The 26,983-nt window shown below is 37.5% G+C and overlaps 1 protein-coding gene across 10 annotated transcripts in view; it reads right to left on the bottom strand.

Moving 5' to 3' along the window:
- mbnl2 (muscleblind-like splicing regulator 2) overlaps window positions 1-9,640 on the bottom strand; it is a 90,452-nt gene extending 80,812 nt beyond the window's left edge. For 9 of the 10 annotated variants that reach the window (XM_052126589.1, XM_052126588.1, XM_052126584.1 and 6 more), the window contains exon 1: window positions 9,400-9,640. The gene's annotated coding sequence lies outside the window, so the exon portion shown is untranslated. Of the gene's footprint in view, window positions 1-379; window positions 599-9,399 lie in introns of those variants that run through there. The other variant, XM_052126580.1, reaches the window with a different exon arrangement.
- Window positions 9,641-26,983: the final 17,343 nt, after the last annotated feature.

Here is a 26,983-nt window from a genome sequence, read left to right on the forward strand (position 1 = left end):
CATAATGCCGTTGCTAATCACAAACGGGACCATTAATTGCAGATGGAAAATTCTTCTCAACTGCGATGAGTAGCAGCTGCCAAATAAATAAAACTTTATCTTACAAAGTCAACTCTAAGAAATGCTGCAAAAACATTCAGTCATTTGGTCAGTGTCTGAATCCATACAAATCACAGTTAATATCCCAAGTCTTTCAGAGGAGAAACCAGACAGACTTGGGATATAGGATACATATGAGATAAAGACATGGTAACTTACTGACATAACTCCACCTTTCAGATCCCCCCTACACACCCCTGTCTGCATGCACCATATTGCAGCAAAATTCCTTGTGTTAGGAAAAACAGCGCTTAAAGAAAAAAGCTACTACTCCTCCCACCTGGAATAACGGAGCCTTCTTCTTCTTCTTCTTCACATTTCACTCTCTCCTTCTTAGTTTACGCAAAGAGGCACCTGGTGCGACAATCAGACTCATTCACTTCACCCTCTCCGCATATAACGACCACGTGAACTGTTGTCATTCCCCGTGCGAGCATGCAGCCCATGCCGAGAGTCAGGGATTTTCTCTCAGCAACAGCACAGAAAGCACCAGCGTGTCTGCTTGCTGCTAAACTATCTAGATTTCCAGCCATTCCCACCCCCCCTCCTCCTCTCCAGCAACCAACCCCTTTCTGCCAGACTGCCTCCGGCAAGGGGCCGCCCATCCGCAATCTAGCCAATACCATTCCGCATTCCCTATCTGAGGCTCTGTTGTTGGCCGAGTTTCCCTGAACTGGCAGGCTGACCTCAGAGCTTCCTATGACAGCCTCCTGAATGTTTATCTTAAAGGTATTTCCCAAATTTTACGCCCTAGCAGCAGAGAATTTATAGTTTTCCCAAAGGTTGTAATAAATGACTGTTAAATCTATCAGTGGAAATTTTTTAAATAGGGATGTCAATTGATTAAAAATAATTTAATCAAATTTACATTATGATACACTGATTAATGTAATTCAATTGCAAATAATATATCTATAATTATATACTATACTTGCAGAGAAATGAAGATATTACATACAGTCTGTGGCAGACGCGTATTGAATAGGCATTACAAAAAGTGGCTTTAGAAGTCAATATATTGCTTTTATGAATTCATCAATGGCCAATATTAGTTTTGCAATAGATTGCAATAGAGGCCGACTTTGGGGGGTGTTCAAACAGGAAGTGTTGTTCTGTTTCATCTGCACTATTTTTTTAATTGACATCTATGTACACGTGTCAAAACCAGTGGTGAGTGTAAATGGATTACAAAGTAATTAGTTACTGTAATCGAATTACTTTTGGCACAAAAAGTTGTGTAACTAGGGATGGAATGATATGGTTATCTCACGATTCGGTTCGATTTACAATATGAGGTTCACAATTCGATATAATCTCCAATCCATATAATAACACTTAGCCTATATTACAAAATATTACAAAATACTTATTTTCTGGAAAGATGTTTGAGCAAAATACACAATATAATTCTTTCATCAAAATAAAGTTCTTTAACACACAAAATAAATGCTCAAAGTTTAAATAATACGAGTTGCTCAAATACATTTCTCTATAAGAAAAGATAAAAAAACAAGCCTTAAAAAAATTGTGGGTACATTCAGACTACTCAGGTTCAGAACAAGCAATAAAACCTGTCAGAACCGGTCCTTAAAAAGGTATGTGAACGTGTATATATGATATTTTTATTATTTGTTTGTCATCATTATTATAATCAAAATGTAACTTTGTAAAAATACAAAATTCTACATTATATTAATTAATATTATATCATGAAATTGTATATATAATAATGGTATGAGCTATCACAGTTTGAAATAATATGTACAATTATTACACACGTAATAACAATGTATTTACACTCATTTGAATAAGAAACGCTAAAAAGGTTACTGTCACTTTAAGTTCAGCGAACATCAATGAGAATCGCTCGGTTTCTTTAGCGAAACATGCTGTGTGAGATTAAAATAAATATTTATTTTTTACTTTTTTATCTGACTGTAAAGAACAGAAAGGATATTAAGACACATTATTCAATGAAAGTGGTGTCGCCTCATCTTTGATGGACACACATTACACGGAGGAAACGATCCGCTTTAATCTCAAGCACTTTTCATCAAAACAAGACGATTTTCCAGGTATTCCAGAACTTAAAAGTTCTAAAAGCTAAATTCAAGCCCTTTAAGGACCTTGTGAACCCTGTAACCAGTGCAGTAGAGATACAATCATGTGATAGAGAGATTATGATGTTTGACGGGTCACCCCATCCCTTTTAGATTTTAAATTCAAGTTATCAGATTACAGTTACTGACTTCCAATTATAGTAATTACTTTTAAGTGCATTACTTGGGTTACAAATATTTTTTAATAAATATGATTTATGTGTAATACAATTAAAATGTGAATTTATATGTTCATATGTACATTTGTTTGCATTTCGGTGACCGCTGAAGCATGTGCGACATTGAACAAGGAGAAGAAAATATACATTATTGAGCAGAAAAACAAACGAAATATTTGTGACAAGTGTTTTAGAAAGTAACCTTTTCAAATATCGATTTCGATTAGTAATCGGAATATAATTTTAGAAAAGTAGTTAGAAACTTGTAGTGGATTACTTATTTAGTAACTTACTCAATGCTGGTCAGAACGCTGTTTTTGTTTACAGCATCATGTGACTCGCGATCTCACTATTTTCCAGTTCCAAACGTATTTCACGAGCCCTGCATTCGTTCCACTGCGTTGCGCTCTGTTTAGATGTTTTTAACACTTATATTTAATTTTGTGTGTAGATCCTTACTCGTTTTGGGCTGTTTTGTCTCTATAAAGGCCAAAGTGTACTTCGGTTGTCCGCGTTGTATGCGTGATGCAAATTTCATCACCAGCACTATCCGAGTGCGTCCCAGATTGTCTCGACACATTCGCAGTCCTCGTCTGTGTTTATCGTTGACCTTACTAAAAGATTATCATAGCAGTCACAGAGCAGTCACCGCATTCATATTCGCTCGTGGTTAAATGAGTATACTTTGAAAGTCTGAGTGCTTGACTGTGTGCAAGACGACCCGGAACGCGGAAAAACGAGTCCTCGCGCCTTAAGTGTGGACTAGCTAGGCGTGTTGCATGTACTAGCAGCTGGAGCTAACTGCAGATCTAGCTTGATGCTTGAATTGCTCTTATCATAGGAGTATTCCTTATTACGGAATTTACGCATGTACGGAAAGCATGATTAAATGCATAAATTATTTACATTTACATTTACATTTATGCATTTGGCAGACGCTTTTATCCAAAGCGACTTACAGTGCACTTATTACAGGGACAATCCCCCCGGAGCAACCTGGAGTTAAGTGCCTTGCTCAAGGGCCCAACAGTGGCATCTTGGTGGTGCTGGGGCTTGAACCCCCGACCTTCTGGTCAGTAACCCTGAGCCTCAACCACTGAGCCACCACTGCCCCCAATGACATAATTGTTTTTGAATAACTGTACTAATTTAACACGTTAAATTGACATCCATTGTTTTTCTTTTAGGACTGCACAATTATCAAATAAAACAGATTTCCAATTAAACAATTCACAAAAAATGTATAGTATTACATAGATTTCCACTTACTTCTGTGTATGATTTATACATAAAGAATATGCCTCCTGTAAATAAGCATTTTTATGTCATTTTTAATCAATCAAAATTAATCGCAATAACAATATAAAGGGGGACAATCGTCAATATTTATTTATGTCTTCTTCTGTTAAAATTAGTTTTTAAGCTGTAATGTTTTTGCTGGATTACAGGGTTTATATGTAACGTAGTCAATGCAACGAAGTTGTGAAATTGGATATAACTTTACACAGAAAAGTTGTATCACACTAAAATCATGTTTACACACATATTGTTTTTGTCTTGAGGCTATTGAAACAGTGAGTATTTAAATGTTTACGGATTGGCCCCATTCGCTGTAATTCACTGTAAGAGACGAGTCAGGTTTTTATTTTGTGGTCATCAACATTATGCAAAAAATGCTGTCAATTGAGCTTGACTTGTATTGAACCTGGAATAATCCTTTAACCCAGTTTCAGAGTATGTTTGCCCTCAAGGCAGTGTTTGTATAGTCACGATGAAGAAAGACAGACTGAATTTTCTCGCATGTCTTTTATAACACCTCCATCAAACGCAGCAGCTCTCTGCTTTTTTCCATCTGCCTCCAAGGTCTCTGCATCCCCTGGCAACCCATTGCTATGACAATGAGCATCGTTACTGTAGGGCGATGAGGACACTCTCCTCCTGCCTTCATGACAGGAAGCCTCTTGGTATCACGTGAGGGATGATGCAGTGGGGTAGAAGTGATGAGTCAGGCCCCGCAACGTTTCCATCGAAATCAATAGAACAGCTGTAGCCTCCTACTTTTAGGGGCTTTCGTTCCTGCAAGCACACTGCAATTATGTGACAGCTAGAGTGCTTTTACAAAAGCAACGGCAAACGATGCTAAAACAATGCTCTGCTTAAATGTCAATGAGGCGAGACACGCTGTCTCTAATAATACTGCCAACCAACCCTGATAACCCTGACATTCAACTCGTCCTGATTAAACTAAACACTTTGGCTGGATTCCTATTGGGGGTACATTGGGAAATTGGTCATTTCAAGGAATATTCCAGTTCAATACAAGTGAAGCTCAATCGAACGCATTTGTGGCATAATGGTGATTACCACAAAAAATAATTTAGTCTCACTTACTAACCGCATCTGTGAAAAGCTATTGCCAATTTTACAACTTCGCTTTCAAGATAACGTAATGCAGAAAGCCCTAAAACTAAAAAGCCATACAAATGACTATTTAAACAACAGAGGAATTATTTCTGCCTTTAAAGTAGGGGTCGGCCTGGCCGATAATAGGATTCGATATTCATACTTTTTCTAATTATCGGAATCGTTATTTTGTCTGATCTGACAGCCGATACGTTTTAAAATGTGCTCCGTTTGCTCGGATGCAGTCACCTCTCTCTGAAAGGATACTGCTTGTAGCCTGGCTCAGTGTCCCATCCACAGTATTATCATATTGGATAAATGGGCTATCACTCCGTATTCGTGGGGAAGAGGTTTGAAGCAGCAAGAGAAAGATGCATCACTAAGAGGACAAGCTGTTTTCAAAGGTAAGAATGCAAATACTGAAGTTTCAATAAACATCACAATACTCTACACCAGTGGTCACTAATTAGCGGTCTGTGTCCGAACCTTGAGACATCATTAGAACCGTTGACCCATCTCACCGTTTCTAACTGTACGTTAGCAGCGAGACAAAACAACGGAGCTGTGTACACCGCAAGTGCTCCGGGGCATAGATAGCACTGATCTTTCAACGCGATTATTTTAACGACAGTAGACCACAGAGGAGAAATACAGTGAGCAGAAAAATACATGGATAATATACATGGAAATACACTGCAGAAAACGGAAATGAAGCAGGAACAATCTTCATGTGTCTGACATGACTCCGAAGTTTCAGCTAAGCAAGTTTTGACAATTTATCGTGGTTCTAGGGCATCTTTAGACTAGAAACTAAAATTAGCTTTATTAATCAACGTGTTTCCAGCCTATTGATAAGAGATTTTTGTTTAAATTTGGTGAAAATGAATCACAGATAACTTCACCTCTGGCATGGATGGCAAGAAAGACAAGCAAAACTTTGAAATGATTAGTTCTCTGTTTATGATGAAAAATATTTATGCTATTTGATAGTCAGCCCATTTATACTTAACTATCCACCTTATGCGCCAGAGAAACTAGCATGCAGCCATCTTGAAAATGTTCAATATAGATTTCTGTGGTGTTGATGTCAAAGTGTAATTAGCTATCAAAGTAGATTCACAGGTTACAGAGTTGCCATAAGCTGTCATAAGCTGTCAGAGTATTTTATGAGTATTTGAAAGTGTTGAGGGGATGTCATAACAACTGGAAGCAGAGCGGGAATATTTTAAATCATGAGTACTTCTTGAAGATCCTACCTTCAAGCTGTGGACGTACTGATGTGCCTCTGAGCTCATGAAACTCCAAGAGATAACATAAAGTCATTAAAAATATCTCGTAAGACACCTCTGAACATCATTCACGCATCGTGTTAGAGATAAGCAGATTTTTTGAGTGTTAAACTGGGATGGGGAAAAGGAGTGCAACTTACAAACACATACTGTTTATATATATATATAAAAGTGTATGTTTGTAAAGTGATCAATGGAAAGGAGGAGGCGAGAACTGGCTTGACGATGTAAATAATATTTTTAATGATAAACTTAAAAGACAAACACACACATGACGGACATGGCCGTAAACGATCTCTCTCTCCCGCACAATCCTCTGCAGTCGACCTTTATCCCTCTCGGAGGCTTGATTAGCCTAATACAGGACCGGGTGTGTAGGATCACGACCCGGCCCCGCCCTCCGCCCTGCCACAATGTTTTATTCTATATTGCATTTATAACTATTTTAATCTCATTTAAGACTCTTAAAAATGTAAGGTGACAAATACATTTTAAATAGTCCACTTCTTTGGTTGTCTTTGGGCAACAATGTCCTCATTCTTGCCCCGTTCTTAAGAGACATTTTGACAGTGCGTTTTTATTGCAAATGTATATCAGCCCCAAATATCGGTTATCGGTCTCCTTGATTGCTAATAATCGTTATCAGCTCTGAAAAAAGCCAATCCAAAGATTTGCCCCATTCACTTCCATTGTAAGTGTATCACTGTAACCTCCATTTATGCTCAATTTTTGTGGTAATCAGTAAAACGCCACAAATGCTGTCGATTGAGCTTCACTTGTATTGAACCCAGAATATTCCTTTATAAATGCATCATTTGAATCTTGGCAAGGAAATGACTGTGTTTTTGTCATCAATCCATACGCTACAGATATTATTTACAGTTAAGGTGGGCATCATTTACTGTCACGGGTAAATCATTGAACTTATGATATCATTTCTGATATAACAAAACCAGCCAAGTGTTTGAAACCTGATTCTTCCCTTTAAAGAGAATGTTACGCAGATCTAATCTTTTACAGATTTAGACATTAAGCCTAAATATTTGATATCCCTTGTTTCTCCTCACTTATATGGAGAGCTCTGAGTAATGCACAGGTTTATGATTACTTTATCAAATGTTCATATTTGATATGATTGGTCAATGTTACTACCCTGAATCTGACCTCCACTACATTCACATGCAAACAAGAATCCAGACAGAATACTGCAGTAAAGCGCTATTACGCCATCCTTTAAAGCAAAACTAAATAATGCACGCTTCTAAAACCCAACTAATTACCCCCCACTGGATGTCCTCACTTAACAAGAATCATTAAGCACCTGAATGTGAAGAGGCTTCGTTCACTAAAACACAGATAAAGTTGCAATACCTGCTGTGAAAGCAAATAAAAATTAGATCATGGAATTAGATTCCTATTTGGGTCAAACTTGCATTACGCTTATTGAGATTTAGAAAAGCACCTTAGCATATGTCCTCTTCCATATCAATGTCTCTGTCTCAGCAGTTTCTGAGGAACACACCTGACATGTATGTTTTAGCTGAAAACCTTCAGTAACAGATGCACATGGTAACATTGACAATAGTTTCCTTTCTGGGCATATAACATGGTAATATTATGTTTTAGGTAATGTACCATTGTAGTATCATGTAAATGCCATGATAAATTAAAATGGTGATTAAAGTGCCATTCAGTCACATCTAGAGAGCAAGGGATGTGACGCATCTAGAACGCCCCTGAAAGCATGTGACGTGTAAACAGCAGGGTTGATTAAAATGGCTAGAGCTGTGTCGCATCGCTCACATTTAGTTTAGACGCTGTGTCATGGCCACTATGCTTTGATGTATTGGGTGTAATGCATTACTAAGTAATTAAATTACTTTTATTGAAAAAGTAAAGGATTACTCTTAATTTTTTCATTAATTTAATTACAGTTACTTCTGATGTAATTGTGTTAAATACTGTATAGTCTATACAACAATTCTATATAAAACAGTAGTAAATTTAATATAGATATTTAACGTCTAATGTTACAATTAGGGCTGTCAATCGCTAAAAAAATTTATCTAATTAAATACATGGTGTCCCGATTAATTAATCGGGATTAATCGCATATACAAATATTTGCTGAGAAAGCCCCTCAAATAACAATAATTCAATATATAAAGATGAAATAATGATACATAGTTATCTTTAAATATAAAAAAAATATACATTTAATATAAATTAAATAAAAACATATTCAGATAATTAAAGTGCATTACAGTGTAGCAGAAGAGTTCATCATTGATAAGACAATAAAAAAAGCGGCTTTAGAATACGATGTATTGTTTATTACCATATTATTGATCATAAGACAATCATTGGACACACAGTTCACAGCAATCCATTTCACAAGTGAATTTGTCAATCAGTTGGAGATTTATTATGAGGGCTTTTTTAAGGATCCGTCAAAGAACAGCTGCGTCAGACATGCTTGTGTAGCGTCTTGGATGCGTTGCATCATAAACATAAAATGTTTAGGTCACTGAGTCAAGTTAAATATAGTTTAATACTTGGAACACATATTAAGATCCCTAAGATTGGATTCGCGCTCCAAGTGTTTTGAGCGCAAGAACGTAACGCGTGTTTGTGTTGTTCTGTTGCTCAAGGGTGTTTTTCTTCACTATATAAACTGCGCATTAACACGCAGCTCAAGTTTCACTTACTGCCCTCTGGAGTAAACAGGTGGTACTACAAGCTTCCATTTATCAGGAATCTTCCATATTACGTTCCGAGGGGCATTGCGATTAATTGCGTCATTTTTTTTAACACGTTATTTTTAGTCAAATTAATCGCACTGAATTAACGCGTTAAATCGACAGCCCTAGTTCAAATGTATAATGTAAAATGTTTTCTAAATTAACGCTGCCTCTTCAAATTCTTCACAGAGCTATGATACGGAGAAAATAGGCAATAAGTAAGCGCTTAAACACGAAAATAAAGCTTGCATATGAGCTTTCCGCGTATATTTATGCAATTTAACCGATACATCGTCACCACGCGAATTTAAGGTGGCCCTCATGCGAATTCGCGGGCATTTCGTGCGAAATCTGTCAACTTCTCGCGCTCGCGCTGAGCTCACTTTCGTTTTCGCGCGATTTCTTTCGCGATCTATGTATGTAAAAGGATCCAACGCAACGTATATTAAACTCATGTCGACATCACTGCGCGACGAAACCAACGCTACCTAAACACACTCTCACTCTATATGCAATGACAAAAATTGTACTGCCCTTTTAAATATTTTTAGACAGGGCACTTTTCAGCGAAGTGTTTTGAAACGCTTACCTGGTCACCAAGACCCACTGCTGCTGTTTCTTTTCCACAAATCACGCAGACAGCACGAGAGCTCGATGAAAACTGCCGTAAAGGACTCGTTAAGTCAAGGCAATTAAGGCTTGAACTTTCATCGTAGCGAACATGCACGTCGGTCCACGCGAAACGCGGTTTGTCAGGCAACTGGTTGAGATTTTAACGCCGAACTGAAGTTAGTTTACCAAGAAGCTGGTCGTGCAACAAGCTGCTCTGACAGCTCGTGGGAGGAGGGACCAAGTCATGTGACAGGGGCGGTGGGGGGGAGGAGATGTCGTCATTTTAAACTTAAATAATCCCTAAATTTACTCGTTAATCTATTTTGTTCTTTTATATAACTTCAGAGATTTAAAACGCCTTTATTAATATGTAGTTCATAGAATATAACCAAGAATACCGTTATAACAATGGTGTTAACCACCCCCTTTTTACAGTGTGAGGTGGTACGGTCCCAATGAATGTCAGGAGCCCTGGGAAGGGCAAGGGTCTGCTTGTTGCCGTGGAAACAACAGTGAATCTCCCGAGGGTACAATGGATGTGGGCTACAGTGCTGTTTAAATCAACAAGCTGGAGGTCTGCTGTTCATCTTAGTTACGAGTTTAATGCTAACGATTAGATTCAGATGGCTGAATACGCAACAGTTTACATGTCAAGTTTGTTTTGAGAGCATTGTAGCTATCAGTCACTATAGGAGCCGTAGTATGAACGTTATTACAGCTCAAATGAAGACCAGATATGGCTAATGAAAAACTATAATTATAGTAATAAAACAAAATGTTTACTTAGTTTTACTTAAATAAATGCAGAATGCAATACAAGTTACATTGTAAAAATGACTAAGTAATATCTACAAAAAAAAAGTGAGGTAAAAAAAAATTACACATGATATTTTTTAGTACTTTTTAAGCCTTATTTAATGAAATCTCCCCAATGAAATCATGAAAACTGACCCAAATTAGTTAAGTCATGATCATCTTAAAAACTCATAATATTGTGGGCCTGGGCAGCTCAGCGAGTATTGATGCTGACTACCACCCCTTCGAATCCAGGTGTGCTGACTGACTCCAGCCAGGTCTCCTTAAAAAACAAATGGGCCCATTTGCTATGGTGGGTACTTCTCAGTACTTATTGCACATAAATCTGCACGTTTGTAAAGCACATTTGAGTAAAGAAGAGTGGGTTAAATTTAATAGGCCTCAAGTTCATCAGAGGTAATCACCCTCATGATTATTAACCAGCTACAACAAAACAATAACAATAGTCCTAAGAATTAAATCTATTTAATTGTTATTTTTCAACATAAGTTCCCTTGTTTTGACCAAACATACATAATTTATTCAAGTGCAAAGGCTTATGGGTATTCCACACAACCACAATTTTGTACTTGATTAATTTTGAGTTAGTTGTACTCAAACCCAAAGTTTAAAGAACTTTATGTACTGTTTAATTAGGACCACTTAAATGTTTTTATTAATGACAACTTCAGGGTTTTAGAGAGCAACGGTAACTTAATTAAAAGAGTAAAAAATTAAGCTTAAGTTGAGTAAACAATTGTATTTACAGTTGGATATAGCTATTAGTTTACAGTGCACCTATATAAAATATTTTTGAACTATTTAAATAATAATGATAAAAATGCATTACATTAGATTTGTTTTTATAAATGCATTAATATTCTACATCTTCCATTTTTTAATATATGCAGTATATATATATATCTTTTCTGCATATCGCAGCGCTGTTTTGTGGTCCGTTATGCATAACGCGATGGCTCATTTTAGCTTATTGCGCCCATTCAGAACATTTTGCGGCTGACCCACCGGCCCGCTCGGTTCTCCCGATGGCCGTTCCGCCCACTGGGAAAATGTCCGGTATGCCAGATTACCAGTCCAGCCCTGATACTAATCAGACATTTGAGAAAATGCATTTTTTAAATTATTCAATCCTTAAGGATGTTTGGCAGTGGGTGGGAGGAGTTAAAAAAATTATGCGAAAAAATTATGTAATCGTTTTTTAAGTAGATATACATTGAGAAAACAATTATTTTCAAGGGACATCCTGTAAATTCATTATGCAGAATTAAGCAAATGGAAATCTAAACAAAGAAGTAGCTTAAACTAGATTCTAGAAGAAAATGTAAATGGTGCTTGCCGTTGCAAAACTCGCCAACATAGTGTCCCACCAACTGCCCCAAGTTGAAAGAGCCCACCCCCATGTCTGTGAGATATTCTGGTGCAGAGATATGGCTAGTAATTGAAAGCATGTTTTAGCTAGCATCAAGCTAGGCAATGCTAACAAGCTTAAGCATGTAGCTAGGCATTGCTAGCATGTTGATAACATGTTTTTGCATGTTGCTAGCATGTTTTAGCATCAATATAGACAATGCTAACAAATTATAGGGAGAATGCCCTTACAAACATCTAAACTAGCCATGAACTAGCCGCAAACTTGCGTCATTTTGCAGCAAATTTGCCGATCGTTATTTTTGCTTGCAAATTAGCCTTTTATTCGCCGCAAATGTTCACCAGAAGTTTGCAGCTCTTCACTGGTAGTGGTGAACCTCTGGCAAACCTTTGGCAACAATGGACAATTTGCTGCAAGTTCGCCGCTAAGCTAATTTGCATGTGAAAATTATCAGTGGTGAATTTGCTGCAAATTTGCCATGAACTCTCGATTTTCATAAGGGAATGTCCCACTGACTGCCTCAAGCTGAAAGAGCCGGACAACCACGTCTGTGAGATGTTCTGGTGCAGAGATATGACTATGCATTGCAATCATGTATTAGCATCTAGCTAGGCAATGCTAAGAAGTTTTAGCATGTAGCTAGCCATTGCTAGCATATTGCTAGGGGTTTCTAGCATGCATGTAGCTATGCATTGCTAGTATATTTTAGCAGTTGCTAGCATGTTTTAGCAGTAATCTAGACAATGTTAACCCTTCCAAAAATCGAGAGTTCATGACAAACATTTGCGGCAAGCAAACTTGTCCATTGTTGCCTAAGGTTTGCCGGAGTTTCAGGTCTATCGCCAAAAAGCTGAAAACTTCTGGCAAACATTATAGGGATAATGGAGCATTGACACAACTTTAAATTTTTCCCCAGTTTCTGCTTTCACTCCCACATATTCTTTTCTCATATTGCCTATTTGGAGTCTTTTTAAAGTGGGCCTTCTGAACAAAGTAGACTTTAGGTTTACAACTAATGACTATTATGATCACGAAAGCCTCATTTTATTGATACAAATAAATACAATTCTTATCGACCCTGATGGTCTTCTCCAGTTTGCAAAATATAACATATATTGGCAAAATATATAAAAAACTATTTTTTAAAAATGTGACATTTGTGATTGGTGCATCCTGAACAGCGCTGAGAAAAGTAACAGGTGTCATGTCATAACGCTTCAGAAAAGGTTAAACAACAATTTACATATGATTAATGATACTAAGAAATTGTTAAAATGAAAATTCAAACATCGTATAAAGTTAAAGTATTTTCTATGTGGTAAAAATTGCCCAAATATTGGTCGGGACATTTCCGATTTTCTGAAAGTTAATAGGGACATGTCCCTACCATCCCTGCCTGACTCTACGCCTATGCTCAGGTTTGTAATAATAAATAAATCCTTTGACTTTAATAAAACAAGTTAATTAAGATATTTTTTTTTAGTAGTGTATTTTCAGTTAAGAACGGATTTAAGCAATAAATGTTAGTCTCATATGAGTGCAATAAAGAGGACTAACGGTGACAGAAGTTGCCTTGTGTTTTTTTTTAATTCCCTGCTGGAAAGAAAATACAACAAATAGATGTAAGCTCAGCAAAGATGATACCTCATGCGTTATAAAGAGGTGTGTTACAATGAAGCAATTTCCAATGGAGCATCCAAATCTTTCATTTTCTGCATTTGTTATGCAATTAGTCTCTTTCCATTTTGAAATACAGGCACATTTTTGTGATTTCATAATTGAAACTCACTTTGATTGGGATAACGGATGATTCCAAGCGGAATACAAGGCAAGACCTTTGTCTCTGCCAGTGTTTTGCTTTTGATAAAGGATCATTTAACACACTTTCCCATAAACTGGGGACTGAAAAAGTCATCTACATTTGAGGGGGAAAAACCTTAAAAACCATGAAAAAATCCACAATGATTAATATGTCATTAATTAAGACATTTGAATCAAGAATTGTAATTTATTAGCAATACGGTGAACCCTCAATCAAGACTTTTTGCAGTAAAGTAATTGATGTGCCAACGTTCTTATTCCAGAGGGAACTCATTAGGTTGGCGGATCATCAATTGACATTGACTTTAAGGTGATTGAATGGCAACTTTAAAGAAATAAATGACTGCAAATACTGACAGTTATGGCCAAGATGGCCATTTATAATGCATTTATTATGCAGCGCATGTTAACCTCACTCTAAATATGTTAATTACTTCGAACTGAAACAGGAAATTGAACGAGAAAAAAATTATCCATCAGGAATTGATTCGATTGTGAGGCATCAGCTGAAACGGAAAGTCGTTTCAGAGGCACAACAAGTTATAGATTTCCATGAAAGATTACAAAGACCATTTCTTTTGCAATAACATGCACTGATGAAACACATGTATTAAGAAAGTAAATACGGTCCATTTTGATTTCATGTTGATTTTAAGGTTTCACTTGTAACAATGTAGATGTCAAATATTATTTGGTTGCTTAATATAGAGATTTCATTCTTCATTTTATGGTTTAATCTGTGGGTTGGATAACATTAAGCAGTGTGTTCTCCGGAGGGATGGATCTTAAATTAGCATCTGTATTCTTACCTCCAATATTTCATAACATCTGTGAAATTAGTGTCAAATTGCATATTTTAAACTTAAGCAACAACAGCACTGCAATGCTGAAAATATCTCGATCAGCATTCCTCAAAACCATAACTGCTGAGTGAGACTTCCTCCCTAAGCATTATCCGCAAACATAAACATCATCACCGCGAGCTCCTCCGGGAAAAGCAAGGCAGGTTATGCAACTGTGTCACAACAAAACGTGATCTCATTATTGTTTGTAGATATTCACACGTAAAGTGTGATACAATATACGGAAACATACAATATCAACGTATGGAGCGTTTCTAAACCATGAGGCTTTTTAGAGACGTACAAATCCTTTGAAGTTTATAGAATATTGAATTCTTGGAATTCATAAATGTATTGTAATGATCTCAGTCAATGAGTGATTAATAATTCATTTATAACTATGATATAGTCTGAATATTACACTTGGGTGAAATGTTAAGAAAAAAAGCAATGGTTATATTCAACCCCAAATCAATACAATATATACAGTGGCAGGAAAAAGTATGTGAACCCTTTTGAATAAGCTGGTTTTCTGCATTAATTGGTCATAAAATGGGATCTCATCTTCATTCAAAGTCACAAGTATAGACAAACACAATGTGCTTAAGATAACAACACACAAACAACTATAATATTTAATATCTTTATTGAACACATCCAATTAAACATTCACAGTGCTGTGGAAAAAGAAAGTGAATCCCTGGGCTAAATAGGACCAAAAAAAAAGCGAATTAGAGTCTGGAGTTGGCAAACTTGGCATTCAATTAATGAAACTAGATCAGAGGTGTTTTTGAGTTTGCTATTCACAAGACGCATCTGTTGACGTGGACCATGCCTCCTAAAAAAGAGATTTCTATGATCAAGAATTGTTGCTTTGCATAAAGCTGGAAAGGGTTATAAAGTTATCTCGAAGAGCTTAGACATTCATCTGTCCACAGTTAGCAAAACTGTCTATAAATGGAGATGAAGTAGTACTATAGGTACTCTCACTAGAAGTGTCTGTCCAGAACTGGTTACATCTCTGTTCATGAATCTACTATATGGAAAACATTAAACAGGTAGTGGTGTTCATGACAGGACATCATGAAGGAAGCTGCTGCTTTATAACAAAAACATTGCTGTGCACCTGAAGTTTACTAACGACCATCTTGACACTCCACAACGCTACTGGAAAAATGTTTTGTGGACTGATGAAACTACGGTTGAATTTGGGAAGAACACGCAGCACTATGTACGGCATAAAAAAGGGCAACGCATACCAACATGAAAACATCATCCCAACGGTGAACTACGGTGGATGGATCATCATGATTTGGGGCTGCTTTGGGGCCTGGACCACTTGCCATCATCGAGAGAAAAATTAATTTCCAAGTTTTTCAAGATATCCTACAGGATAATGTCAGGGTGGCTGAAGTTGAGTGATGTAGCAGGACAATGACCCTAAACGTCGAAGTATATCCACTACAGAACGGCTTAAAAAAAGAAATCCACCATTTGGAGAGCCCATACCTTAATTCAATAGAGATGCTGTGACATCCTAACATCATAAGAATATGATCTGATCTGAAGCAGTTCTGTAAGGAAGAATGATCCAAAAGTCCTTCTGAACGTTGTGCAGGTTTAATCCGCATCTACCGGAAAGGCTTGATTGAGGTTATTGCTGCCAATGGAGGATCAACCAGTTATTAAATCCAAAGGTTCACTTACTTTTTCCACAGCACTGTGAGTGTTTAATGGGATGTGTTCAGTAAAGACATGAAAGATTATAGTTGTTTGTGTGTTGTTATCTTAAGCACATTGTGTTTGTCTATACTTGTGACTTTGATAAATATGAGATCACATTTTATGACCAATTAATGCAGAAGACCAGCTAATTCAAAAGGGTTCACATACTTTTTCTTGCCACTGTATATATTGCATTTTTACATTATTTACAGGACTTATAAGCAAATGTAACCCCCCAATAATGTCACAATTAAAAAAGTCTTAATGGCCCAAAAAGTGGAGTGGTGGCGTAGTGGACTAAAGCACATACTGGTAATCAGAAGGTTGCTGGTTCGATCCCCACACCATTGTGTCCTTGAGCAAGGCACTTAACTCCAGGTTGCTCCAGGGGGATTGTCCCTGTAATAAGTGCACTGTAAGTCACTTTGGATAAAAGCGTCTGCCAAATGCATAAATGTAAATGTAAAAAATAGGCTTAATTTCCTAGTATAGTGGTACCTATGGAATATTTTACTGACAAATGTCTTTATATAAAAACATTTTAAAATATTTTTTTTATGATGACATTTTGTGCCAAATCTATTTAAATGAAATGAATGCAACACATATATTATTTTGTCATTAATATAGGCACCCCAATCCCAGTCCTGAATAGTCTTTATAAAATGTATACATTTGTCTCTAAATTTGTATACAGTACATAATGGGTTTATATTTTAGATGCGTTATTACATTGATATTGTACATTCCAACCATAAGTCTATAAAACTGGACAAATACACTTTCCTTCCCAATAAGAATGCCAAACCTAGAAATAAAGGAACACTTTTCTTCTTAAAAAGGAAGCATTCATTGAAAGATTTTTTTGGGGTGAAACATTCCTTCCGTTTGGCCCAACGGTGAAAGGGGGGCTGTTGAATGCAGCCATAATGACCAAAGTGTGGTATCGCAGCGCCGTGTGAAATAGCATTGTCCAAGAAGGTGCGGAGAAACAAACTGTGGTCTATTGTGTTGACTCAGAACCTAAATAGACCTCCGGAGAGGAGAGCTCATTCCAGACATTTCTATCATGTCCATTATTTGACACACTGCATCAGAAGCTTCACCTTAAATAATCGACAAGACTTGAAATAATATTTTGTCGCCCCAGTAAATTTTAACAGCACACAGACCGCCAGAAACTCAAAATAAATATCTGTTACAAAGTACGAGTGGGATTCAAATGGCCATTTTGGGGATTGTTTTGATGTGAGTCAAAGGTTCAGTGCCAGTGAGTGGACGCTGGTTAAGCTCCGATGTTGAAAGCTCAGTGTCCACATGGCTTTGAGCTTCAAATGGTGACCATGCCACCCCCCAAACACAAACACCACCACACTGATTCATAAAAGATCTACTATATTACAGCCTGTGTGTGAAATCAAATCTCAAGTGATCTGTTAAAGCTCTCCTAAAGCCCCCGGATTTATACTTTTGGTAAGATATGGCATCACAAGCTATCTACCGTGTATATAAATATTAAAAGTAAAATATGTTTGTGAAAATTAAAAACGCAAGGATTATAAATATCTATTACGTTTTTCTATCCATGCAAATATTGCACATTTCATAATGTGTTAGCTAAGGCAAGCATCAATATTACTATTGCTTATACCTCAACGCCCAATTCCCAATGCGCTCTACGTCCTCGTGGCGGCGTGACTCGCCTCAATCCGGGTGTCAGAGGACGAAACTCAGTTGCCTCCGCGTCTGAGACCGTCAATCCACGCATCTTATCACGTGACTTGTTGAGCACGTCACTACGGAGACATAGCGCGTCTGGAGGCTTCACACTACTCTCCACGGCATTCACGCACAACTCACCACATGCCCCACCGAGAGCGAACAACATTATAGCGACCATGAGGAGGTTACCCCATGTGACTCTACCCTCCCTAGCAACCAGGCCAATTTGGTTGCTTAGGAGACCTGGCTGGAGTCACTCAGCACGCCTGGATTTGAACACGCCACTCCAGGGGTTATAATCAGCGTCAATACTCGCTGAGCTACCCATAACCGATTGCACGCAAATTGCGCAATGAACATGTTACTTCGCATTGCATTTAATACAATGTGTGATATAAAAATCTCATTGGCATTGAGTGACCTCAGCTATATTTAGGGACCAGACTACTTGTAACGAGTCATTGCTGAGACGGAGGATCTATTTGCAGGCTTTAATAAAAATGATGAGAGTGAAACAAACAAACAGGAACTCAAACAACAATAAACAAGAACTCACAAAGAAATGCAAAAAGGAAAGGGTATTTATACAAACAAGAGCCGATGAGGGAATGGAAAACAGGTGAGAACAATGAGGAACAGATGGCAGTGATGAGGGCAGTGCATACTGGGTAACGTAGTCTGGGGGAAACACTTCAAAATAAGAGTCCTAGGAAACATGAGGGAGACGGACCGTGACATTACAAAAGAGACTTGTGTAAATGTTAAAATGATTGAGTAAAAACATTGTTTATTGGTTTACCAGTATGGTATATAATTATATTTTATTTAACAAAACAATGCATGGAATTTTACAGTAAAATATTTTTAACCCCTTAAACTCTAGTGCATTTTTGGGCTGCCACCCGCAATTTTTCACGCTCAAATTTAAAAGCTCACCGTTCACACACACACACACACACACACACACACACACACACACACACACACACACACACACACACACACACACACACACACACACTGTGGACAAATTGCAAAAAACTGGTCTAATTTTCCAAAGAACCCCCCAAATAAACAAAAAAGACTCCAATTATTCATAAGTAATATTGTGTGTGTTTATAATCTTATGAAAAAATTGAACAGTTTTTTGAAAAAGATTAAAAAAAAAAAATTTTCAGTCTGGTTCGGACTTGTTTCTGAGTCGGGATACGTACACTCATGCTCCATGTCTTGTCTTTGTGAGCACATGGCTTTGTGTTCAGTTTTGGTTCCCTTGCCGTGCATTTTTGTCTGGTCTTGTCTCTTGTTTGAGCACATGGCTAATGGTGGCTTCATTGCCATGTGCCCAATTGTCTTGTCATTGTGTTGGTTTGAGCACATGGCCAAAGATGGCCTCATTGCCATGTGCTCTTCCTGTCTGTCGACCTTACCCGCCCCCTTGTTATCATGTTCATTTGCTTCTCCTGCCTTCTTTGTTTTCTTTCCTATTTAACCCCATTGTGTTTTTTGTCTTGTGCCAATTTGTTGGGAATGTTTCCCTGCCAGGTGTCTGTTGGTCGGTTCCTGTCTGTCCCAGCCCTGTGTCACCAGCCCAGCCAGTCTTCCCTTCGTCTGCCCTGTTGATTTTTCCTCTATGGGGTAGTTTTGTTTGTTTCTTTATTTATAAGTTTCTAATTTATAAGCATCTGAGTCTTGCCTTCTCACCTACCCTAACCTGACAACCTGTAATTCTGGTTCTGTTCACTCTATGTCACTTTGTAAAGTCTCGTTTTATGCCACTAGATGGCAGCAAGCACTAGGAAAAAGATTTTATTCTCTATCACCTTCCATCGCAATATACAGATCTGAACTGTAGGTGGCGCCCTAACGTATTTTATCCTTCACAGATGTGCTCGTCCATAGACATTCAGTCTAATGTTCAGTTCAAGCAACACCCTCATTATTTCACTGAACATCTCGGCCACTGAGTGGACTACAAGCTCAATCAAGATATCATTAGAAAGCTGAGATTCTCTTCTTTGTGATGTTATATCATCAATAGTTGAAAACATATTTTTCTGATGACTTGTTTAGCATGATTTTCTTGCAGGACTGCATATTTTGTTCTGGACATCTAACATAATTCTTCCAAGTAAGCTCACAGACAAGTATACAAAGGTTAATTTTGTATAAACTGTATATATTATGTTAGGTAAAAGCAGATATAAGACCAGGGTCACTCTTAAAGAAAGTCATCATGTGGCCTTTCGTTTTACCACCTGTTACTATTATGGTTAACAATACATTTAAAAGTACAAAGCAGGTTTTTGTACTTCCAGTATGTTTGTTTATTAGAGGGATAGTTTACCATATATACTCTCCTCCCTGCCCAGTAGGTGGCGATATGCACGAAGAATGCCAATCACCAAAAACAAAACAGAAAATGAAAGTGAAAGTGAAAGTGTAGATTTACAGCATAAAAAAAAATAACTTCAATATTGAACTGTTCATCACCAACACCTATCATATCACTTCTGAAGACATGGATTAAACCACTGGAGTCATATGGATTACTTAGTCAGAAAATGTAAAAATCAAGAATAACATTACAAATTTAACAGAATTATCCCATAACACTGTCTCATTCTCATCATCTGTGTTGCATAAATAACATGAAGGAACAAGGCCAACCCGAGGTTGCTTCTAATCTACCCTCCATAACCTCATCGAAGAGAAAAATTGTGCCGCTTCTCTAGAACTGTAATGTCGACATGAACATCTCCAAGGAGCTGATGTCGAAACCTTGACAGACAGCCGAGAAATGTGAAGAACCCAAATGGTATTCATTAAAAAGATAATACAAATGTTATTTATTACAAACAAAATCTTAATACCATGCCAGTATGCTTTGCTGCATTGCTATGTGGCGTAACACTTCTATTAGCAATAGCACAAAGACATAGAAACTCCCCTGGATGTGAAGTGCACTTATCAATGAGGGTTTAACGACCATAATGTACAGGCTGACTCTGGGCGACTCTCAGGAGACTAACGGATCGATTTTGTTGCAGAGGAAGTTAATGGAGAAAGAATCTAGTTAAAGGTTAAAGAAATAGTTCACCCAAAAATGAAAAAAAAAATAAATGTCTTTATTTACTCACCCTCATGTCGTTCCAAACCTGCATGCTGTTGTTTATTCTGTGGAACACAAATGCAGACATCTTGAAAAATGTTCAAGCTGCTATTTTCTGTTAAACAAGCGGCCATTATGAGAAGAATTAAAAATAAATAAATAGACATAAAAGTTGTACATACACACAAAACAATATTTTAGCCTATTTGAGCATTTCAATTTCATAACAAAATTCAATCAAATTGTGCAATTTGTATCAAAATTTATTAATAAAACTTGTAATATAAATATACAGCAGTGGCCAAAAATATCAGCAGTGACATAAATGTTGTCTTTTGTATTTGTAGATCATTTTTTCACATGTTTCTATGGTATACTGGAAAACAATCTTAAGCGTTTCATGAGTTTTAAAGGCTTTTATTGGCAAAAACATTCAATATATGCAAAGAGTCAATATTTACAGTGTTGACCCTTGTTCTTCATAACCTCTGCAATTCGCTCAGGCATGCTGCCTATCCGCTTCTGGGCCAAATCCTGACTGATGGCGATCCATTCTTGCCTTATTAGTGCTCGGAGTTGATCACGATTTGTGAGCTTCTGCTTCAGCCACTTCATCATCACTCTTGCCTTGTGACATGGTGCTCCATCATGCTGGAAAATGCACGGATAATCACTAAATTGCTCCTGGATCGTTGGGAGAAGTTGCTCTTGCAGGACGTTTTGATACCATTCTTTATTCATGGCAGTGTTTTTGGGCAGGATTGTGAGCGAGCCCACTCCCTGTGATGAAAAGCAACCCCACACATGGATGGTCTCAGGATACTTCACTGTTGGCACGACACAGGACTCATGGTAGCGTTCACCTTTTCTTCTCCAGACTTTCGATTTTCCAGATGTCCCAAACCGTCGGAAGGGGGCTTCATCAGAGAAAATATCTTTGCACCAGTCTTCTGCTGTCCAATACTTGTACTTCTGGCAGAATTTCAGTCTGTCCTTGATGTTGTTCTTGGAGAGAATTGGCTACTCTGCTGCCCTTCTTGACACAAGGCCATTGTCCAAAAGTCTTCGCCTCACCGTGTGTGCAGATGCTCTCACACCAACCGGCTGCCACTATTGAGCTCTACACTGGTGGTGACACGATCCCGTAGCCGACTCCTCAGGAGGAGACGGCCCTGGCACTTGCTGGACACTCTGGGCATCCTGAAGCCTTCTTCACTGCAGTTGAACCTCTCTCCTTGAAGTTCTTGATGATCCAGTAAATGGTTCTTTCAGATGCAATATTCTTTGCAGCAATTTCCTTGCATGTGAGGTCATTTTGATGCAAAGCGATGATGGCTGCATGTCTTTCTTTAGAGGTAACCATTGCTAACAAGGACACAATGATTGGATGCACTTCTTCCCCCCCTTTATAGCATCAGTCTGCTCTTATAATCCAATCAGAATGATAGAGTGATTTCACCTGACTAGTACTTGTTCACAATTGCCCAGGTGCTGCTGATATGATTAGTGAAATTATGTTAGCTGGTCATTTTGTGCCAAAGCCAAAAAAACCTGTGAAATTTGGGTTTTTGTGATTAAGTTAATTTTTTTGGGCCAAATAAGCTTTTTGAAATTATTTAAAATGCATCTGATCACTCTGCACAATCATCTAGAAACAATGTGAATCAACACCACAACAACTGAAGCTCTGATGGTGGAAATGGGTATTTTCAATGCTTTAGGTATTTTCTTATAGTCACTTCCCATTTTGTGAAGCTCAACAACCTTTTGCCAAACATCAAAACCATATTCTTTAGTCTAACCCATTGTGATTGATGATTAAGGGAATTTGGCCTGTTACCATATAATTATACCTCTGTGAAACAGGAAGGCATGACTGAACAATGTATGTTCCTAGTCAACCAGGTGCACTAAAAATTTTAAATATGAATGTGAATATACTTCAGATATATTTGACTTATTTTTTAATATATTTGTTTAATAATGAGATATTTCCCCTCTTTCAATTGTTTTACTTCAATTAATTAATGGGATGAACAGATAAACAATGCTGCAGTGTTAGCATTTATGCTACAGGTGTACGATTGTCAAAAAGTTGTGTAATATACCATGTTTTATTCACCTGTTTCTGCAGGCGTTTGTTGAACAAGCTTTAATATCATGTAAAGTGGAATCTTGAACTTATTTATCGATATTACTTAATAAAAGTGAGTGTTTATCACTTACTTTGTTTATATCCCTGGGTGTCGACATGTTTGTGTGACATCACGCACATGCATCTTGGCAAGTTGAAATTTTCCGCACAAGCTTCCAAGTTGGAATTCCGACTTCAATTGGCATTCCGTTGCACTTTTTCTAGTAGGAAGTTGGAAAATCTGACTTTCCGAGTTGAATGGAATGCAGCATAAGCATAAGCCCCACACTCTCTAGTTGGAAACAATTTATGCTAATGCTAATATAACAGTCCTGCTTGACACGCTCTGAACGGGATTCGAACCGGCATCCCCAGTGTGGGAGGTGGGCGTGCTAACAAGGAGGCTAAAGGCTACAAATTCTAGTGTGCCTCTTGAGGCGATGGGAGTGAGGTTTACACACGGCACAGCTCCCTACCAGCTGGCTACAGTTACACTAAGGAGTGTATGATAATGATCCTCCAGAATGTTTTTTTCCATCTAGAACACAGCTGTAATATCTTAAAGGTTTATTGGTGTTTGTGAATTGCAGCTGGCTTAATGATGGCTTTGTTTGAATCTTGAGTATTATTTTTTGGTCTACTTTGGATAACAACTTGACCTTTTTGAACTAGCTGGCAGCGTTTTGAATGCAAACCACTTCTTTAGCCCTAAACTCAAAACTAGAGCGAACCCACCCACACTAACAGTAAATTTGCATCCTTAAGGTCATATTCTCCCAAAGAAAGTGAGTTGAACCATTTGCAAATGGACATATTTTGCCTCCAACTTAAAGTGTTTTTCTGATACTGTGGACTGGATCGTTTGGATGTAGCAGTGGACCAATTCACATAGGTATCGATTTTTCCGAAAATCGGAAAACTTAAATTTTTTTATAGAGCAGGGGTGAGGTGAAGTTTATATAGCTGGATTACTAATATTCACTATAAACTAAATTCTTACTGTTACATTTTTGTCACTGGGCCTACATTGTTCTGTTATTTTGTTAGCTTGATGAACTTTCTTTAGGGACTTTTCAAAATCCCAAAACCAAGACCACTAACTTTATAAAACTCCTTTTAAAGCTACATCCACCAAATTTGGTACAGATCATCAGATTGTTCTGGAATAGTCTGATGTGTATTTTCTAACTGATCAGGCTTAAGATTTTTGCACAACAGACCATCAAAATTGGGGAAAAGCCCATATACTTACATTGTACAAATGTTCAAATGGGCCAACGATAATTCAAACTCCAACTATCAAAAATTCAAATGTAAACAAACCCACAAAAGGCTTTAATTCTGCTTTAAGTTGCCAGCTCATTTAGTGCACTTTAGGTTGAATTGTGAGTGTTGATGTTCAGGCAGAGTGGGTCAATCTGAGAATGGTAAATCTATGGTTGAATTTAGTAAAGTAGGGAAATATAAAAAGAGTGAGGGAGCAAATATCAAGACAGGTAATGTGCTCTGTCAATTAGATCAGTCGATTAGATTGATTGAACGTGCACCACCTGCACATTTTACTCCTCTCTTTCTCCTCCCCCAAGCATTACACCCATCCATTTGCTGATGGATGGATGGATTTTCCACCACTGTCGATGACCTGTCTGAACCAGATTAAGACTTAACAGACGATGCAATATTACGGAATTGTTTAGCAATCAGAGGTGGGAATTAATGGATAACACGTACTTTAGTAATTCTCAACTGGTGGATCGTGACCCAAAAATGGGTTGCATATCTATTTTTATTGGTTCGCAGACAGCAGGGGAAAAGAATGCTAAATGCAAATAATAAAATGCATCTATCAATATTTATCTCATTGCTGTCTAGTGCTGTGCTGATTTTTACTCTTTTTTCTTTAGTGCAGATAACGCAGAAAATATATTGTGATGGAAAACAATATCTGATAAAGTTCATAGGTCTTGAATCCAAGACCCTACAGCTACTGTGTGTTTGTGTGTATGCATGCATAGAGATGAAATTATATGCAGGATATGAGAATGTGAGTGTCTTTAAAGTCTGGCCAGTGCAGTCTCAGTACAGTGTCTTAAGGCATACCATCTGTGTGAAATATTAATGCAGCGACTGCAGGCCAACTGATCACCATCAAATGAGAGAGGCAGACCACTGCAGAAACACATGAGAGACTATATATCTGCATATACTTGATATCTGCATACATTACACATGCATTCATGCATAAGCAACAGATTCATGAAAGCATGTTGTAATGCATTGTGTTTTCAAATTGAAGCTGTTGGAAATTATAAATTATAATTTTTTTGTTATATTATTAGATTAAAATTAACTCTGATGGACAGACAGACCTGCGATGGACTGGCGACCTGTCCAGGGTGTCCCCCGCCTTTTCGCCCAATGTTAGCTGGGATAGGCTCCAGCCCCCCGCAACCCTGTACACAGGATAAGCGGTTGACGATGGATGGATGGATGGACAGACAGACAGACAGACAGACAGACAGACAGACAGACAGATAGATAGACAGACAGACAGACAGACAGACAGACAGATAGATAGATAGATAGATAGCAGACAGACAGACAGATGATAGATAGATAGATAGATAGATAGATAGATAGATAGATAGATAGATAGATAGATAGATAGATAGAAAGATAGCCGACAGACAGACAGACAGACAGATGATAGATAGATAGCCGACAGACAGACAGATGATAGATAGATAGATAGATAGATAGATAGATAGATAGATAGATAGATAGATAGATAGATAGATAGATAGATAGATAGATAGCAGACAGACAGACAGATGATAGATAGATAGATAGATAGATAGATAGATAGATAGATAGATAGATAGATAGATAGATAGATAGATAGATAGATAGATAGATAGAAAGATAGCCGACAGACAGACAGACAGATGATAGATAGATAGCCGACAGACAGACAGATGATAGATAGATAGATAGATAGATAGATAGATAGATAGATAGATAGATAGATAGATAGATAGATAGATAGATAGATAGATAGATAGATAGATAGACAGATGATAGATAGATAGATAGATAGATAGATAGATAGATAGATAGATAGATAGATAGATAGATAGCCGACAGACAGATGATAGATAGACAGATAGATAGACAGATAGATAGATAGCCGACAGACAGATGATAGATAGATAGATAGATAGATAGATAGATAGATAGATAGATAGATAGATAGATAGATAGATAGAAAGATAGCCGACAGACAGACAGACAGATGATAGATAGATAGATAGATAGATAGATAGATAGATAGATAGATAGATAGATAGATAGACAGATGATAGATAGATAGATAGATAGATAGATAGATAGATAGATAGATAGATAGATAGATAGATAGATAGATAGATAGATAGCCGACAGACAGACAGACAGATGATAGATAGATAGATAGACAGATGATAGATAGATAGATAGATAGATAGATAGATAGATAGATAGATAGATAGATAGATAGATAGATAGATAGATAGATAGATAGATAGATAGATAGATAGACAGATGATAGATAGATTGACAAACAGACAGACAGATTTTCTGTTTAAACAAACACACACTAATGAACAGAAAAATGATGTCTGCGGGACATGAGCACATTTCCTCTTGTTTGGACTGAAGAGGACAGACAGAGATCGTATGAACTGGTTAAATATGCTCCGTTTGCAGGGATTCACCAGCACAATTTCCATGAATCACAAACTAATAGTGTGACAGCGAGAGTGGGTGTGTGTGTGAATGTATGAGTGACAAATTGAGTGTTGTTCTGTACAGCTTCAGTGTGCATAATGTATAGTGAAGGACTGACCCCTGAGAGTGAAATATAGACAGGGAAGACAAGGAGACATAGAAATACTTGGTTACATCAGGAAGGTAGAGATGGTTAGAACAACAGCAGGAGAGATTTTTCTGTGGTTGGCAACAGCGAGGGCGTTAAAATGAAAA

This window comes from Xyrauchen texanus, chromosome 5 (assembly GCF_025860055.1).
Source record: "Xyrauchen texanus isolate HMW12.3.18 chromosome 5, RBS_HiC_50CHRs, whole genome shotgun sequence".
NCBI lineage: Eukaryota > Metazoa > Chordata > Actinopteri > Cypriniformes > Catostomidae > Xyrauchen > Xyrauchen texanus.